Source organism: Salvelinus alpinus, chromosome 14 (assembly GCF_045679555.1).
Source record: "Salvelinus alpinus chromosome 14, SLU_Salpinus.1, whole genome shotgun sequence".
Taxonomy (NCBI): Eukaryota; Metazoa; Chordata; class Actinopteri; order Salmoniformes; family Salmonidae; genus Salvelinus; species Salvelinus alpinus.
The window spans coordinates 11,144,795-11,162,257 of NC_092099.1; the positions used below are offsets into that span (position 1 = coordinate 11,144,795).

General features: G+C 43.8%; 1 protein-coding gene across 3 annotated transcripts in view; it reads left to right on the forward strand.

Moving 5' to 3' along the window:
- The window catches only part of LOC139538406 (acid-sensing ion channel 4-A-like), a 175,368-nt gene that overhangs the window by 140,649 nt on the left and 17,256 nt on the right, over positions 1 to 17,463 (forward strand). The window lies entirely within an intron of this gene.

Below are 17,463 nucleotides of genomic sequence, written 5' to 3' on the forward strand. Positions count from 1 at the left end.
CCTGGCTGATGTGAAAAGTTGCCAGGGATCGTTTCTTCCGCTGCCCAATTGATGGGGGAATTTGGATTGCTTGTGACAGAGACACACATGCAACCAACTGGGATTTGACTTGGATGGCACTTATGGCGACCAGGGTCGTGACTTGGTTTTGAATTTGAGGGCTTGAGGAATTTTGTGTGATCTACAACGGCTTTGTGCTTTTCAATTCAATTACACGCCAACACTTTCCACTGTGCCAATTTCAGATCCTCTCTTAGTTGTGAGTTGAGTCATAACTCCATGCCTTGCTATACAGTTCAACCATGTTTCTTATTTTACCCGGTTTGCTTGGTCCTAAAAATAGTAACAAACACCAGCGTTTGAGCTGGAGATTGATGTGAAGAGGGAGCAGGCAGGGACGTCTTGAAACAAAATCAGCTTTAATTTGGAGTAAGTTGAGCTAAAATGATCACTCAGGCAAACACAGTAGTGGATTATACCACACATATTCTGTCATTATTACTATATTATCATTCCGTTAAAGACCAGAGAGAAGGTCTCAGCATACGTTAATATAAAACAATTTACCCACTACTTGGTGGAAAGTGAGAACATATTTGAACTGTTATCGTAATACAATTATAATGTCATGGAAAGTTATGATTTCTACATAAAGCCACACTCCTACACTTACCTCCCTATAGCTTGCACTCTGCAATTGTCCAAATTGACTGGGCATTGTATATTCATTCCAGTTCATAACCTGCATGCAGAACCTTGATATTAGCCAGGTGTGATGGGGACTGGGGACTAAAGTTATTTTTGTCTGTAGATTGTTGTGAATCCTGATACAGGAGAATGAGCTTCTTCTCTATTGAGTGCAGTTTTATATTTTCACGACTGACGATGAAAAATGTCCGTGGTAAAGGATAACCGATAGCTTGTCACCTGCCACTTTTTTTCCCCCCGTTTTTGATTTTCTTTACGCCATGCATCGGGGTGTCTGCACTCAAAATGTAAACTCATTCCTCCTTTGTTTCTTTTTCCACGTTTCCTGGCAAAAGTTGGAGGAAGAAGCTTTTAAATCTTACCCCTAATCCCCCCTATCGTTGACAGGAATACGAATTCTATCCTGAAGACCACTCAACAGATTTTAAGTTAGTGTGTGAAAATCCTTAAAGCTTACAATCCTTAGTTGCTACATCAAATTTTTGACTTATATATTCATGATATACAGTGAGCTCCATAAGTATTGGGTCAGTGACACATTTTTTGTTGTTTTGGCTCTGTACTCCAGCACATTTAATGAAATTATACAAGGACTATGAGGTTAAAGTGACAGACTGTCAGCTTTAATTTTAGGGTATTTTCATCGATATCGGGTGAACCGTTTAGAAATTACAGCACTTTTTGAACATTGTCCCCCCATTTTACGGTCCAAAAGTATTGGGACAAAATCAGTGATGTGTATTAAAGTAGTTTAAAGTTGTCATCATTATTCACGAGTCATTCAGGATTATCCATAATCATTGTAGAATCCACATTCATGTAGAAGTGTTAAGAAACATTCTATTCTTATTTACAATAAACGTGACTGCAAAATTACACAATACATTATATACCATTCATTTCCATTGGGCACAAAATAATCTGATACACAACCAAAACAAACTGCAAATGCATCAACAAAAAAAATAGCGTACTGTGCATTATGTATTTTACACAGTCCTTATTGCTAATCTTTAATAAGGGTGTCAATCATTTCGGACCCCACTGTACATGCATTATATTACAGACAGATTAGGGAGACAGTATTTGCCAACATTGAAATGAAAGGCAAAGAGGGTGGTCAAGGACTTGCACATCTCTCATACAAACAGCTGCTTCAAACAGGAGGCTTCTTGGAAGTCTGGGGTAGATTTGCCCCCACCTGACTGTGACCTATAGGAAAAAACAGGGTATAAATCCACTCCAAAGTTTAATGTCTTCCTCCCTGAGATTGCTTGCCTCTGTTATTTCAGTTTCACGAATGTAGATCTCAAATTGTTTCTTTATAAATACGATCTGATATTAAAAGGTGTCTTGTTGGTAAACATTTCGACCAATTTCACAGATCTCTAATAGGCTCTGTGAGTTAGCCTACAAAATCCAATTGAATTTCCCACTTAATTTCGTGTGCAAAGATAAAATTCAGTCTCATCCATGACACTACATTTTGAAAGACAGTCTGTCTTTTCCTCGTCAGCTGGTTTGACACTTTCAAGCTCTTTGAATGATGAAATGCATGACATTAATTGTCAAGGTTATTTGACTTCAAATGGAGTCCCACCTGTCCTGGTGACCTCAGCCGACCGTGGTTCTGTGTGTCCTTTCCATGGCCCCGTAGGGGAGTGGAAATCATGAGGCCTGACAATGTGCTGACAACATGTCCCAGGCTGGCCAGCCATGGCATTCTCAGGAGTTCAAGGCCTGTCTGTGTCTGTCTCTCTCTGTCTCTCACTCTCTCTCTTTGTCTCTCGGTCTCCCTGTTTCTCGGTCTCCCTTTTTCTCGGTCTCCCTTTTTCTCGGTCTCCCTGTCTCTCGGTCTCCCTGTCTGTCTCTGTCGGTCTCCATGAAACAAAGTACAGATGCCACACATGCCAAACAGAATCAAAACTACTTCCTTGGTGCAGTTGGTCCCTGGCACCACTGGCAGACTACTGATCTTCTATGCCTCACCCCTCCAGTAATTTTACTACGTGCTAAACTTCAATAGAACTTTTTTCTTGCCCCGCAAGAAGAGCAATTAATGGATTATTTCTGGAGAAATGGCCAATTATGTATTTTTTAGACAAATGTCTCTGGTTACAGATAAAGTTTGTCCATTTGATGTTCGAGGTAAAGGCCTACGGTGCCAAACCCAGTGACCCCCTACTGTACACTATATCAGAGTTAGTTGATGAATGAAATTAGGTCCAGGTTGGAGTTGAATGATGATTAAAGGGCAAATGAGTGTCAGCAAAATCAGTCAAATATTTCATGAACTGAACACACTTGATGGCACTTTTTTGTTTCGTTCAGTGGAGCCGCACCTCCCGTCGTTAAATAGTTACCGTGCTGTGGTCTCCTGGGAAATTAAAAGCATATTGTGCACAGTTTCCCTGTGACTCTGAGACTCAGGGGAGGAGACTTTTTACATTTTCTAATAAAGGAGACTTCGAATGACTAAACAGGGGACTTGTCTTTAATTAAACTGGGAGTTTGGACGTATTTATCTGTTTATGCTCTTTGTAATAACTCCTAAGGCATGTTCAGACTATTAGGGTCACCACTTTGGGGACTAGTCACCCCCCATTTTGATGGGATGTGCAATAAGAGATTTGTGCATTGTAATATCTTCAGATAATAAGGCGACAAAGATGGTACAGTAAAAAAGAAATCACATAAAGGTTCAGACAAATACATTTTTTCCCAGTCACTTTTGCACATTGTCCTTACTCTATCTTGCATCACAAAGGATTGCCAGCAAATTGAATATTTTGCTCCCTGGCACATCGATGTGGGATTTCGTCACCTCATTTCACAGGTACCTCTTCCTTTTGATGCCGAGTTTAAATGTTTGGAGCATAAGTTAGACGATAAGCTTGTGGGTCATTTTATAGCAAGAAGTGGAAAAAAGTTCAGAATAATACCAGAATAATACATAGTGGGATGAATGTGTGTGGAATAATTCCATAGTGTATAATCAAGTTTCGTCATATCCTCTTGATCTTTATAGTGTGTTGGCTGAGGTATGACATCCGTGTGCAGCTGGTGGCCGTCCTATCGCCTCTGACCACAGAACATTGGCCCTCATTTTCTGTTAATTTACTGACTATTCTACATATTCGTCGACACCCAGCAGGTGATCTACTACGCATGGCCGGCGTTCGTGTTGGTTTGTCTTGTCCTTAATGTTGATTCATTGATTTATTAAGCATTTTGACCTCTAAATAATGAATATCTGCTTTAATTAACCCTTTAACCCTCTAACCCTCTAGTAATAATAATTTATTAAACCAAACATCTGTTAATCAGCCATTACACAGCACTTATGGTAATTTAATGGAGGAAATAAGTCATTCAAACACGTGCCTTTAAATGCATCAAATCGGTTGTTCTGTAGCGAATCTCTTTTTTGCAAATCAGTCCTTGCATCTGCATTTTGAAGTTGTGGATTTCCATTTCTTAAGCCTTTTGATGTGACTATTTTCTCCTTCGATTATGTCGGTGTTTTTTTTTTTGGGGATCACGCACAAGATAGATGGATAGACAGCCAGACAAAGAAGTGTGGGTTTGATGGATGGTCATTCACAGCTCTTCCGCTTGTTTGTTCATCCCTTGCTGTATTTAAAAATGACCCTTCAAACAAGACCAATGGAGAAAGCCAAAGTGTTTCACTGAGCAGAGGGAGGAGATGGTTGCTTGAGTAATCTGTTACCATTGCTTTTACAAGGGTCTTTCTTGACACCCGACACCCTTCAAACATCAATATCAAATGTCTGCTTTTCCCCTTGGGTGAGTTCAGCTGATGACTTTCCATCCCTGTATGAAGCCTTGCTGGCAGGCATGGAGGCGTCATGGGAATCCACTGACATTGATTTCTTTATCCCTATACACACACACATAGATGGACGCAATGGGTCCAATCCTGATCTGTTGTAGATGCTTCATTTACATTGAGAGTAGGTAAGAGAGCAGCGCTGTACAGGCTGTAGGCCCAACACTAAGTAGTGTGTCTGTTTTCGGGCGTATTCATTCAATCTTTAAGATGATCTTGAACAACATTTTATGAAAGAGTAAGGCCACTGGAAATGGGGATTGCAAATTTCCTCAGACTAAAGGAATGTGTTTTGGCCATTTTCTAGGTGGCTGAGAGGACCCAAATTAGTCATAGTGTCAGCAACGAATAGTATTTTGACTTTGCTTTTCAGTCTATCGTGAGTAGCAATATGATTATTGTCAAGGGAGGGGGAGGGAGAGGGTGAACAGTGTGAGGTCTCTTTCATATCAAGAGGCCTGCTCATCTCTGTTACAGTAGCTGTCATTCACTTGTAGTCAGTCACACATGCTAAAAATGCAATATGAACCCTCAAGGCTCCAGGGAGAGGAATTGATGCTATGTTGAGCCTGTGTTCCCCGATTAATTCTGTTCCATCATCTAGCATCTCTCTCTCTGTCTCTCTCTCCATGACCTTGTGGTTTACTGAAGAAGTAATCAAATGGTTCGTTATCAAAATAAAGTGCCAAATGATGGATGACATTTCCCCATTCATGTCCCTCGAATCTATTAAATCCATAAAATCCACATCTGATTATCACATAGATTCCTGCATTCCACTGTGGTGATGAAATTGCAGATATGTAAAGTATGTGTGAGATCATCTCTCCACATGCCACACAAACGGCTGTCGCAGCGAGACCAGGTGAGTCAAGATTTTCCTGCATCCCAAATTCCCCCCCATTCCCTATATAGTGCCCTTTTTTGACTATGGCTGTAGTCAAAAGTAGTTTACTGTATAGGAAATAGGGTGCCATTTGGGACACAGACTTTGACCCGCCTCTCTGTCGATATTGCAGGAATTTTGTGTACTCCCATTTCCTAAGGTATTTATGTAACTTTAGCAGTCTGAATCCACGAGACGTGGACAAAGTCAGAGGCTAACAGCTTACAAATGGATTTGTCGATGACAATACAGGCACCCTTATGGAACATTTTTGTTTTGAATGTTCATTCTGCTAAGACTATTTTGTTTTATGCCCTGTATGGGATTCGCTAGCAACTCCACTGCTCATCGAAAATGTTCTACCCTAATATTCAGTTTACAATGGATTTGACAGAAAATTGCACAGCCATTTACCTTAAGGGAACTACCCAACGATAAGGAGAAAAAAACTGTAAAAAGAATGGCTGCTTGTATGCCATGCCTCACTGCTTACGTGTGTACTAGTCAAATTCAACTTTAAATTGAATTCATTTTGATCATCCTCTTGATCACTCATAAGTAATCCCCCCTCACTTGACCCAGGCAATGGCAATGATCAGTTTGACCTCCATCTCATCTTCCCCAAGAGCAGAATGACATCAGTGCTAGCTCCGAGAGGTTTGGTTGTGTGTCAAATGTGTCATTGCCCCACACCACCTTCTCTTATGACCGAAAAGAGCTTCTCGATATTAAGACAGCGAATACTCACCTCGTACTGGACAAAGGTTTTTCTTTAACGAGTCGGACGCAAAGGATTAACTTCAGACACCCGACAAGGCCCAAATCCCCATGATTCGTATGAAAAAGAGACGGAGATATCGGGGACGTAGTTCGGGGTGCCTTGTATGGATCCGACGGTGATTGGGTAATCTGCCCCTACCATCAGTACTATTAGCCAACGTACAATCATTGGACAACTAAATAGACAAAAAATTATCACGAATATCCTACCAACGGGATATTAAAAACTGTAATATCTTATGTTTCACCAAGTCGTGGCTGAACGACGACATGAGTAACATACAGCTGGTGGGGTTCACGCTGCATCGGCAAAATAGAACAGACGCCTTCTGTAAGACAAGGGGTGGCGGTCTCTGTATATTTGTAAACAACAGCTGGTCCACAAAATCTAATAGTAAGGAAATCTCTAGGTATTGCTCACATTATTTACCAAGAGAGTTTTCATCTACATTGGGGAGAACAAGTATTTGATACACTGCCGATTTTGCAGGTTTTCCTACTTACAAAGCATGTAGAGGACTGTAATTGTTATCATAGGTACACTTCAACTGTGAGAGATGGAATCTAAAACAAAAATCCAGAAAATCGCATTGTATGATTTTTAAGTAATTAATTAGCATTTTTTGTTTGTTTTAGATTCCGTCTCTCACAGTTGAAGTGTACCTATGATAAAAATTACAGACCTCTACATGCTTTGTAAGTAGGAAAACCTGCAAAATCGGCAGTGTATCAAATACTTCTTCTCCCCACTGTATATACTTCGTAGCTGTGTATTTACCACCACAAACCGATGCTGGCACTAAGATCGCACTCAATGAGATGTATACAGCCATAAGCAAACAGGAAACCGCTCATCCAGAGGCGGCGCTCCTAGTGGCCAGGGACTTTAATGCAGGGAAACTTAAATCCATTTGACCTAATTTCTACCAGCATGTTAAATGTGCAACCAGAGGGGGAAAAAAACGTAACTCCACAAACAGAGACGCGTACAAAGCTCTCCCTCGCCCTCCATTTGGCAAAGCTGACCATAATTCTATCCTCCTGATTCCTGCTTACCAGCAAAAACGAAAGCAGGACGCACCAGTGACTCAATCAATAAAGAAGTGGTCAGATGACGCAGATGCTAAGGTACAGGACACTTTTGCTAGCACAGACTGTAATATGTTCCGGGATTCTTACAATGACTTTGAAGAGTGCACCACATCAGTCAATGGCATAATCAATAAGTTGCATCGATGACGTCGTCGCCACAGTGACTGTACGTTCATACCCCAACCAGAAGACATGGATTACAGGCAACATCCACACTGAGCTAAATGGTGGAGCTGACGCTTTCAAGGAGCGGTACTCTAACCCGGAAGCTAATAAGAAGTGTCTTCACTGACATTTTCAACCTGTCTCTGACTGAGTCTGTAATACCAACATGTTTCAAGCAGACCACCATAGTCCCTGTGCCCAAGAACACTAAGGTAACCTGCCTAAATGACTACCGACCCATAGCACTCAAGTCTGTAGCCATGAAGTGCTTTGAAAGGCTGGTCATGGCTCACATCAACACCATTATCCCAGAAACCTTAGACCCACTCCAATTTGCATACCGCCCCAAAATATCCACAGATGATATAATCTATATTGCACTCCACACTACCCTTTCCCACCTGGACAAAAGGAACACCTATGTGAGAATGCTATTCATTGACTACAGCTCAGCGTTCAACGCCATAGTGCCCTCAAAGCTCATCACTAAGCTAAGGACCCTGGGACCAAACACCTCCCTCTGCAACTGGATCCTGGACTTCCTGACGGGACGCCCCCAGATGGCAAGGGTAACAACACGTCTGCCACACTGATCCTCAACATGGGGGCCCTTCAGGGGTGCGTGCTCAGTCCCCTCCTGTACTTCCTGTTCAGTCATGACTGCATGGCCATGCACCACTCCAACACCATCATTAAATTTGCCGTCAACACAACAGCGGTAGGCCTGATCACAGACAACGATGAGACAGCCTATAGGGAGGAGGTCAGAGACCTGGCTGTGTGGTGCTAACAACCTATCTCTCAACATTATCAAGACAAATGAGATGATTGTGGACTACAGGAAAAGGAGGACCAAGCACACCCCCATTTTCATCGACAGGGCTGTAGTGGAGCAGGTTGAGAGCTTCAAGTTCCTTGGTGTCCACATCACCAACAAACCTACAATGTCCAAACACACCAAGAGAGTTGTGGAGAGGGCACGACAAAGCCTATTCCCCCTCAGGAGTCTGAAAAGATTTGGCATAGGTCCTCAGATCCTCAAAAAGTTCTACAGCTTCACCATCGAGAGCATCCTGACTGGTTGCATCACTGCCTGGTATGGCAACTGCTCGGCCTCTGACCGCAAGGCACTACAGAGGGTACTGCATATGGCCCTGTACATCACTGGGGCCAAGATTCCTACCTCTATACCAGGCAGTGTCATAGGAAGGCCCTAAAAATTGTCAAAGACCCTAGTCATATACTGTTCTCTCTGCTACCGCACGGCAATTGGTACTTCAGCGTCAAGTCTAGGCCCAAGAGACTTCTTAACAGCTTCAAACACCAAGCTATAACACTCCTGAACAGCTAATTAAATGGCTACTCAAACTATTTGCATTGTCCCCCCCTCTTTATGCTACTCTCTGTTCATTATCTATGCATAGTCACTTTAACTCTACCTCAATTACCTTGACTAACCTGTGCCCCCACACATTGGCTCTGTACCAGTACCACTGTATATAGCCTCGCTACTGTTATTTTACTGCTGCTCTTTAATATTTTTTTATTTTAGTTTTTATTTTATGCTTATCTATTCTTTACACTTATTTTTCTTAAAACTGCATTTTTGGTTAAGGGCTTGTAAGTAAGCATTTCACTGTAAGGTCTACTACACCTGTTGTGTTCAGCGCATGTGACAAATACAATTTGATTTGATTTGGTTGACAGTTAGCGCTGTAACTGCATGAGCCCTTCCAATATGTGTAGACCTGCGTACTGTATACTAGGCGAGTCCCTCAACTGACAGTAGTAGTCTACTCACATGTGGCAACATTCATACCAGTATGGGGTTGCCGCTGCAACAAAATGTAAAGAGAGTTCACATATTTACCGTACTAATCCTCTCAGAACAGTCTGACTTGAACAGTTGAAAGTAGTAACCTTGTTAGCAGAATGTTAGGCTCCTTGGGGTGTTGCCTGACCACAGACTTACCCTTGATGTTTTGGGAGCTTCATACTGTAGGCCTCTTGGGGAAGATCCTGGTGTCTCCTGGTCCCAATTTGGCAGCTCCAAAGTCTGCATGTCAAACATCTGTGAGGATGGCACCCAGTCATGCTGCCAGTAGCTGAGCATATATCTAGATCTTGCTGGATTGGATGGCTACTCCACCACTCTTTGATGTGTTGAGCATAGAGTTGGATAGAGGGCCCATCTTTGCATCTTTTGCGTAATGGCTTAACCCAGAGGAAGTCCCACCCAGCTGTCTACTTCAGAATGGTGAAAGTCATCAATGGCGCTGGCCATGCTAAAACAGGGACCCAATCCCAAATGGATCCCTACACCCGTCGCCCTATAATCTGAGAGGATTTCACTGTTGTAATCAATATGGTAATAGCTCCACCTTGTCATCTGATAGGCTAGGTTGAAGTTTCACCATTGCTTATACCAATCAAATCTTCTCATATCTCCACAAGTGCAGGGTCTAGAGGTCCATTTGGGATTGGGACAAGGTCTACTTTAGAGTCTAATGGCTTTGATAGAACTGAGGATGCTCACAACAATGTAGTTACTCCACAACACTAACTTAACTGACAGAGTGAAAAGGAGAAAGCCTGTACAGAATAAAAATATTCCAAATCATGCATCCTGTATATAATAAGGCACTAAAGTAATACTGCAAAAATTGTGGCAAAGAAATTACCTTTTTGTCTTGAATACAAAGCGTTAGGTTTGGGGCAAATCCAACACAACACATCACAGAGTACCTCTCTTCATATTTCAAGCATGCGTGGTGGCTGCATCATGTTATTGGCAAGGACTAGGGAGTTATTTAGGATAAAAATAAACAGAATAGAGCTAAGCACAGGAATCCTAGATGAACACTTTGTATGCTTTCCAACAGACACTGGAAGACAAATTCACATTTCAGCAGGACAATAACTTAAAACACAAGGCCAAATATACACTGTTGTTGCTTAACAAGACAACATTGAATGTTCTTGATTGGCCGAGTTACAGTTTGGACTTAAATTGGCTTGAAAATCTATGGCAAGACTTGAAAATGGCTGTCTAGCAATGATCAACAACCAACTTGACAGAGCTTGAAGAATTTTAAAAAGAATAATGTGCAAATATTGTTCAATCCAGATTTGCAAAGCTCTTAGATACTTACCCCAAAATAGCCTCAGCTGTAGTCGCTGCCAAAGGTAATTCTAACATGTGTTCACTCTGGGGGTTGAATCAAATCAAATCAAATGTATTTATATAGCCCTTCTTACATCAGCTGATATCTCAAAGTGCTGTACAGAAACTCAGCCTAAAACCCCAAACAGCAAGCAATGCAGGTGTAGAAGCACGGTGGCTAGGAAAAACTCCCTAGAAAGGCCAAAACCTAGGAAGAAACCTAGAGAGGAACCAGGCTATGAGGGGTGGGCAGTCCTCTTCTGGCTTTGCCGGGTGGAGATTATAACAGAACATGGCCAAGATGTTCAAATGTTCATAAATGACCAGCATGGTCAAATAATAATAATCACAGTAGTTGTCGAGGGTGCAACAAGTCAGCACCTCAGGAGTAAATGTTAGTTGGATTTTCATAGCCGATCATTAAGAGTATCTCTACCGCTCCTGCTGTCTCTAGAGAGTTGAAAACAGCAGGTCTGGGACAGGTAGCACGTCCGGTGAACAGGTCAGAGTTCCATAGCCGCAGGCAGAACAGTTGAAACTGGAGCAGTAGCACGGCCAGGTGGACTGGGGACAGCAAGGAGTCATCATGCCAGGTAGTCCTGAGGCATGGTCCTAGGGCTCAGGTCCTCCGAGAGAGAGAAAGAAAGAGAGAAAGAGAGAATTAGAGAGAGTATACTTAAATTCACACAGGACACCGGATAAGACAGGAGAAGTACTCCAGATATGACCCTGACCCTAGCCCCCCGACACATAAACTACTGCAGCATAAATACTAGAAGCTGAGACAGGAGGGGTCAGGAGACACTGTGGCCCCATCCGATGATACCTCCGGACAGGGCCAAACAGGCAGGATATAACCCCACCCACTTTGCCAAAGCACAGCCCCCACATGTTTATCTAATAAAGATATATTAGATATATTGAATCATTTTTCTTCCTCTTTGAAAAGATAGAGTATTGTGTGTAGATTGTTGACAAAAACAATGAATTAAATCAATTTTAATCCCACTTTGTAACATCAAAATGTGTAAAGTTGAGGGGTGTGAATCCTTCCCGAAGGCACTGTATGTTGCACTTATTGCAGCACCTTGTGAATAAAGTTAGGGTTGCATGTCTCTTTAGAGATCACATCATGGTGCTAAGGGGATCTATACCTATTCTATGTATAACATATTTAATAACATTTGTAATAAATGTGTAATAATGCTGGGTGAGGAAATTTGCCCAAATTACCATAATCCATACATGTAGAATGAATGTGTTCAATCAAGGTCTAGACTCTAAAATGCCCATTGGCTGATGACCAGAGAAAGGCCTGTACTAAACCCTTGAACACCATATATTGTGCACTGATGATTTACATGGCAATGTAGTAGTTGCTGTTCTTCCAATATAGAATTATCAATCTTCAGCATTTGGCTTTGCCTCAATAGATATTGTTTCCCCAGACTTTCCCAGAGGTGTCTCACATCGGATTAATAGCAAATAAAAAGTTTGCCAGGCAAAATTGGCACCCGGGTACGCCGGTGGCAGGAGTAGTTTGGAGCGATAGAGCGAGGGAGGAGTCTGGAGGACAGAGAGCAAGGGAGGTGGAATATTGAGAGCTGGAGAAGTGAAGGTCTATGTTAATGAGAGGTGCCTTCATTAAAATAGAAAATCTAAACAGCAGCAGAAAAGCTGTCGACAGATAGACAAATGCCTCAGGCAGGGTTTTTAGCTGCATACTCTGCCCAGGGCAGATTTCTCCTCTTTCCTCCAGGCTCTATTAGCTATTATCAAACCAAATCACAAATAAGAACAGAGAGCAAATCGACCCAAAAGGAAATAGCCTGGTACATTGATAAACGTGGATTATATAAGTCTAGTGAGGGACCCTTGTGACCTATGATAACATTCAATCAGCACTGCTGTAGTAGTAACGTTAATCTGCTCCACTCTTTTCATCGCTGCTATGATGCTGACCATCCAAGTGGAAAAAAAGAGCGAAAGATTGTATCTAGGGGTCCGTTTGCGTTCACCACCTCTACAAGAAAGGGCACATAAGTCAACTGTCACAAATGGTTAGTGCAGGTTAGACACATGTATGATGAACAATCCAGTAAACTAATTTGAATACAGATCTGAAAATATGACATGACTACAGCAGTACTAACAAATGAACAACGTATCTAATGTTTCGCAATGCTACATCTATAGAAGCCTTTGGGTGTTTAAAAAATGAGAAGATTTAATCATTTGATTTATAGAGGAAATTATGGGGGCATCGTTTCTGTGCCCAATCGGTTGTTTCAGTCCTCCAAGACATGTAACAAAGCTTTACAAGCAAGCGAGGACTCATTTCCATTACTGACAAAGACTGCTTAGAGAACAGTGTGCCACTGGTGATAGAAATTAATTGATCTCCGTTATATTACTGGTATCTAATCACATTTCCAAAATGGCTCATTTATGTGTCCGTGTAGGCTGCTTGATGTTGGCACACTGTCAACACTGTCAAGGTAGATTTCCACCCTTCTGTCTGAGCTGTTTGGTCAGTCCAAAATACCACCCTGTTGCCTTCATAGGGCACTCCTTTTTGTATGGGCCGTGGTCAAAAGTAGTGCACTATATAGGGAATAGGGTGCCATTTGGGACCGAGACTCTGTCGAGTGCACATGTGCTGCTTCATTAGCCTGCTATAATCCAACATGAGGATAGGAAGGAGGGCTACAGCCTCCTAGTTTCTGGAGATGAACAATGTGTGTATTTTCTAGGGAGTATAGCGCCCATGTTTTTCTTTATTCCTATTTTTGGGTTGAGTGAAGATGAGAAACAGAATAAAAGTCCCTGAATATGGTGATAGTGATTGATCGATCAGCATAGGGATGATTCATTTTTGTAGCTAAGACAAAGTACTCTTTATGCAGAACTACCTTGCTCATTTTTGACATTTCTTGGTGTTCACATTCCTTTCAGCACGTGTTCTCTATATTTCTTAAAATAAAATATAACCGAAGCTGTGCAAATACTGATGGTTCTTAGTATACCGAGTCATACATTCAACAGTGATTAGAGACTTAATAGTTTAAGGATAATATCACCCCTGTTGCGTGTGTCCGTTAACTATATAATTTACTACATATCTCCAATGAAAGGGATGAGATAAAATCCTTTCGTTATCCGCTCAGATTTTTTGCCGTAATCCGCTCTATTTGCCATGCAAACAAGTCCTTGATGACACGTCTTGCTTACTGTGCTGTATGCTAGAGGGATAGGCCACCAGTAAAGTGATGCTTCCAGTCAGTTGTTTAATGAAGTTAGGAATTGATATACAATAAATGTAATGCGTCTGATTGTGTGCCAAAGTGGTGCCCTATACGCCGAGTTGAGTGGCTTGCCCGTGAGACACGAGCAAATGGCGCAGAACCTTGCGTGCCTCACATTCTTATCCACACTGTTCAGACGTTACGCTTCAATGTCTACTCCGTTTACCCAAACCACGTTGTCGTTGTCTTTAAACATCTGGAGTGGAGTGTCTGTCAGCGTCCCATTTGGCACATTATTCCCTATGTAGCTAATGCACTACTTTTGACCAGAGCGTTATGGGCCCAGTTCAAAAGTAGTGCACTCTATAGGGAATAGGGGGGCATTTGGGGCACCACCTCTGTTCCCTCAATAAGAGCACCACCTCTGTTCCCTCAATTAGAGCACTTCCTTCTCGTCAGTATGTTAGGATCTTAAATGCATTGACCCATGACAAATCTAATTTGTTTCATGTTGCCTCTGATAGACTCTAATGGCATACTTCGATTGCAAGATATTTGAGAATTAAATGACTAAACTACCATCTAGCAGTGGGGGCACCTTGAGCAGTGAGGTAAAACCTCTCCCCTTAGTTCCTGCATTACTCTGGCACCTAGCTACTGTATGTGCAATTCAGGTGGTGGTGAGACTCCTTCATAGATGTCCCTACTCAATCATTCCTGCCTTGCAACTTACAAGAGCAACCAACCAAGACATGTCTCCAAATAGTGACATATGTCTCCATAGCCAACGTCTCCTCCTGTGACAATGGGTACACGTGACTCCTGGGAAGTGCAGCGTTCTCCTGGAGGTTTATCACGCAATCCCACCGTCGATGAGGTGGTAATTTAGTCGCTTCCTTCTTACTAAAAGCGATAGCCAAATCGGCATATTCTGGGGGAATGCGCACAGTGGAAACCTGGTCTGGACTCTCCACCGATGTGGCACCGATGGAAACTCCCACACACCTACCTGAACACTCATCTGACCACCCCTGAAGAGCTCCCTGTCGCCAGGAAATGAGGGGATTGTGAATGGCTAGCCAGGGAACCCCCAAAACCACTGGAAACCCAGGTGAATCGATAAGGTAAAAGCTGATCTGCTCCCTATGATCCCCCTGGGTTACCATGTCCAGCGGAATCGTGGCCTCCCTGACCAACCCTGATCCTAACGGTCGGCTATCTAGGGAGTGCACGGGAAAAGGTGGGTCTATCTGCACCAGCGGAATACCCAACTTACGGGCGAGTCCGCGATCCATAAAACTCCCAGCTACGCCTGAATCGACTAGCGCCTTATGCTGAAGAGAGGGGAAAAACGCAGGGAAAAAAATAACCAAAAACATGTGACCAACAGGGAGCTCTGGGTGAGTCTTGTGCCTACTCACCTGGGGTGGCCGAGGAGTATTCCGCCTGCCATCTCGACTCCCAGATGGACTCCTCCAGCACCGGTCCGAAGTGTGTCCTCTCCGGCCACAGTAGGTGCAAGAGGAGCCACCTCCTCTGGTCCCCCTAGATGCAGCTCCTCCCAACTCCATCGGAGTTGGAGCGGGAGGGCTGGGAGGTGGAATGGACAGGACCCCCTCTGAACGCCCGCGGGCAGCTAGCAAGTTATCCAGTCGGATCGACATGTCTATCAGTTCATCGAGGGAGAGTGTGGTGTCCCGACAAGCTAGCTCCCGACGGACGTCCTCCCGGAGGCTGCAACGGTAATGGTCTATTAAGGCCCTGTCATTCCACCCCGCACCAGCAGCCAACGTCCGGAACTCTAAAGCGAACTCCTGGGCGCTCCTCGTCTCCTGTCTGAGGTGGAACAGACGCTCACCCGCCGCTCGGCCCTCTGGTGGGTGGTCGAACACAGCCCGAAACCGGCGGGTGAACTCCGCGTAATGGTCCCGAGCCGAGTCTGGGCTGTTCCAGACTGCGTTGGCCCAGTCCAGGGCCCTCCCCGACAAACAGGAGACAAGGAGGCTTACACTCTCCTCACCCGAGGGAGTCGGACGCACGGTAGCCAGATAAAGCTCAAGCTGGAGCAGAAATCCCTGGCAACCAGCCGCTGCTCCATCGTACACCCTCGGGGGGGTGAGACGCAAAGTGCTGGTCCCAGCCGATGACCCTGTAGGAGTGGGTTGTGTCGTCTGCAGGGGAGCTGAAGGGGCCGTCGGGAGACCACTCTTCTCCCATCGTTCCATCCTCTCCATCATCTGGTCCATCGCTGACCCGATACGATGAAGGACAGCGGTATGATGATGGACACGCTCCTCCATAGTTGGGAGAGGGGTGGTCGCTGCTCCTGCTGACTCCATATGGTGGTGCGGGCTTCTGTCAGAGCTGCTAGGAGTACTGGGTGGAGGAGTCAAGCGCAGAGAGCAGGTATTCAAGAACGTGGATTTTATTTCCTGTAGACAGGGAAACGATCATGCCCAAACACACGGGCGCATGAAAATACCAGTCCAAACACACAGGACTAAACTGTCCGGAAAATAAAGAATCCACATAAAATCCAACACCAAATAACAGAGAACAAGCCCGCACAACAGCCAGCGGGCTACCTACCCTTAAATAGCCTACCCACCAAACTAAACTCAAAACAGGTGCACCCAATCAGCCCAAACTAACAGAAACAAAAAGAAAAGAATCGATGGCAGCTAGTAGGCCGGTGACGACGACCGCCGAGCGCCGCCCGAACAGGAAGAGGCACCATCCTCGGCGGGATTCGTGACACAAATAGGTTTGCAAAATTCTGGTAACTTTCCCAAAATTCTCAGGTTATCCAGAAATCCTGGTCAGAGGATTCAGAATTTCCTGCTTAATTCCCTCCTGATTCTGGGAATCGTCCGTGGGGGATTTCTAGAAAACCTGGGCATTTGGGGAAAGTTACCAGAGTTTTCCAACCCTACTTGCAACTTAACACGAGGAACCAACCAAGAGACAAGATTAGGCAGCTCATGTAGATATTCCATCAATGTATGCTACTGTGTGATCCCTAGCACTCTGCTAGAGGGCTGTAATGAAGCCATTAAACCAGGGAACGTTCTCTCACCTTTAAACCTGCATGAGCCGCCCTTAATGGGACTCAACTGCCAATCTGCCATGCAGCGTGTTCCACCACCATCTGAAATTAATGATAATCTTCCTCCTCATCCATACACGAAGAGCCCCGGCCGCTGACACACGGCCACATGCTAAGAAATGGATGTCCTCTGGAGAAGCGCTCAAGTGATTCTTGTGGGTTATTTAAAAGGAAAACACCCGGGAACTGTCAGATGACTGCCATAAAGAGGATGTTTTAGGGTATACCACACAAGGGCTCAGGAGTTACATGTAGCAAGTGGTGAGCCTCTTAATGTATTTAAAATGGAGAGACCAGGGGAGAAACAAGGCAATTTGAGGAGAAAATACTGCCAAAAGACTGTTAATGGACTGACATTAAGCTCAATTAAGTTGGGTGCTAGCCGCTAGAACAGGAGAGATTTATGCAAATTAAAGTAGTTGGGCATCTTTCCAAAGCAAAGTTACTGCTACGGACTTGGGTTGCATT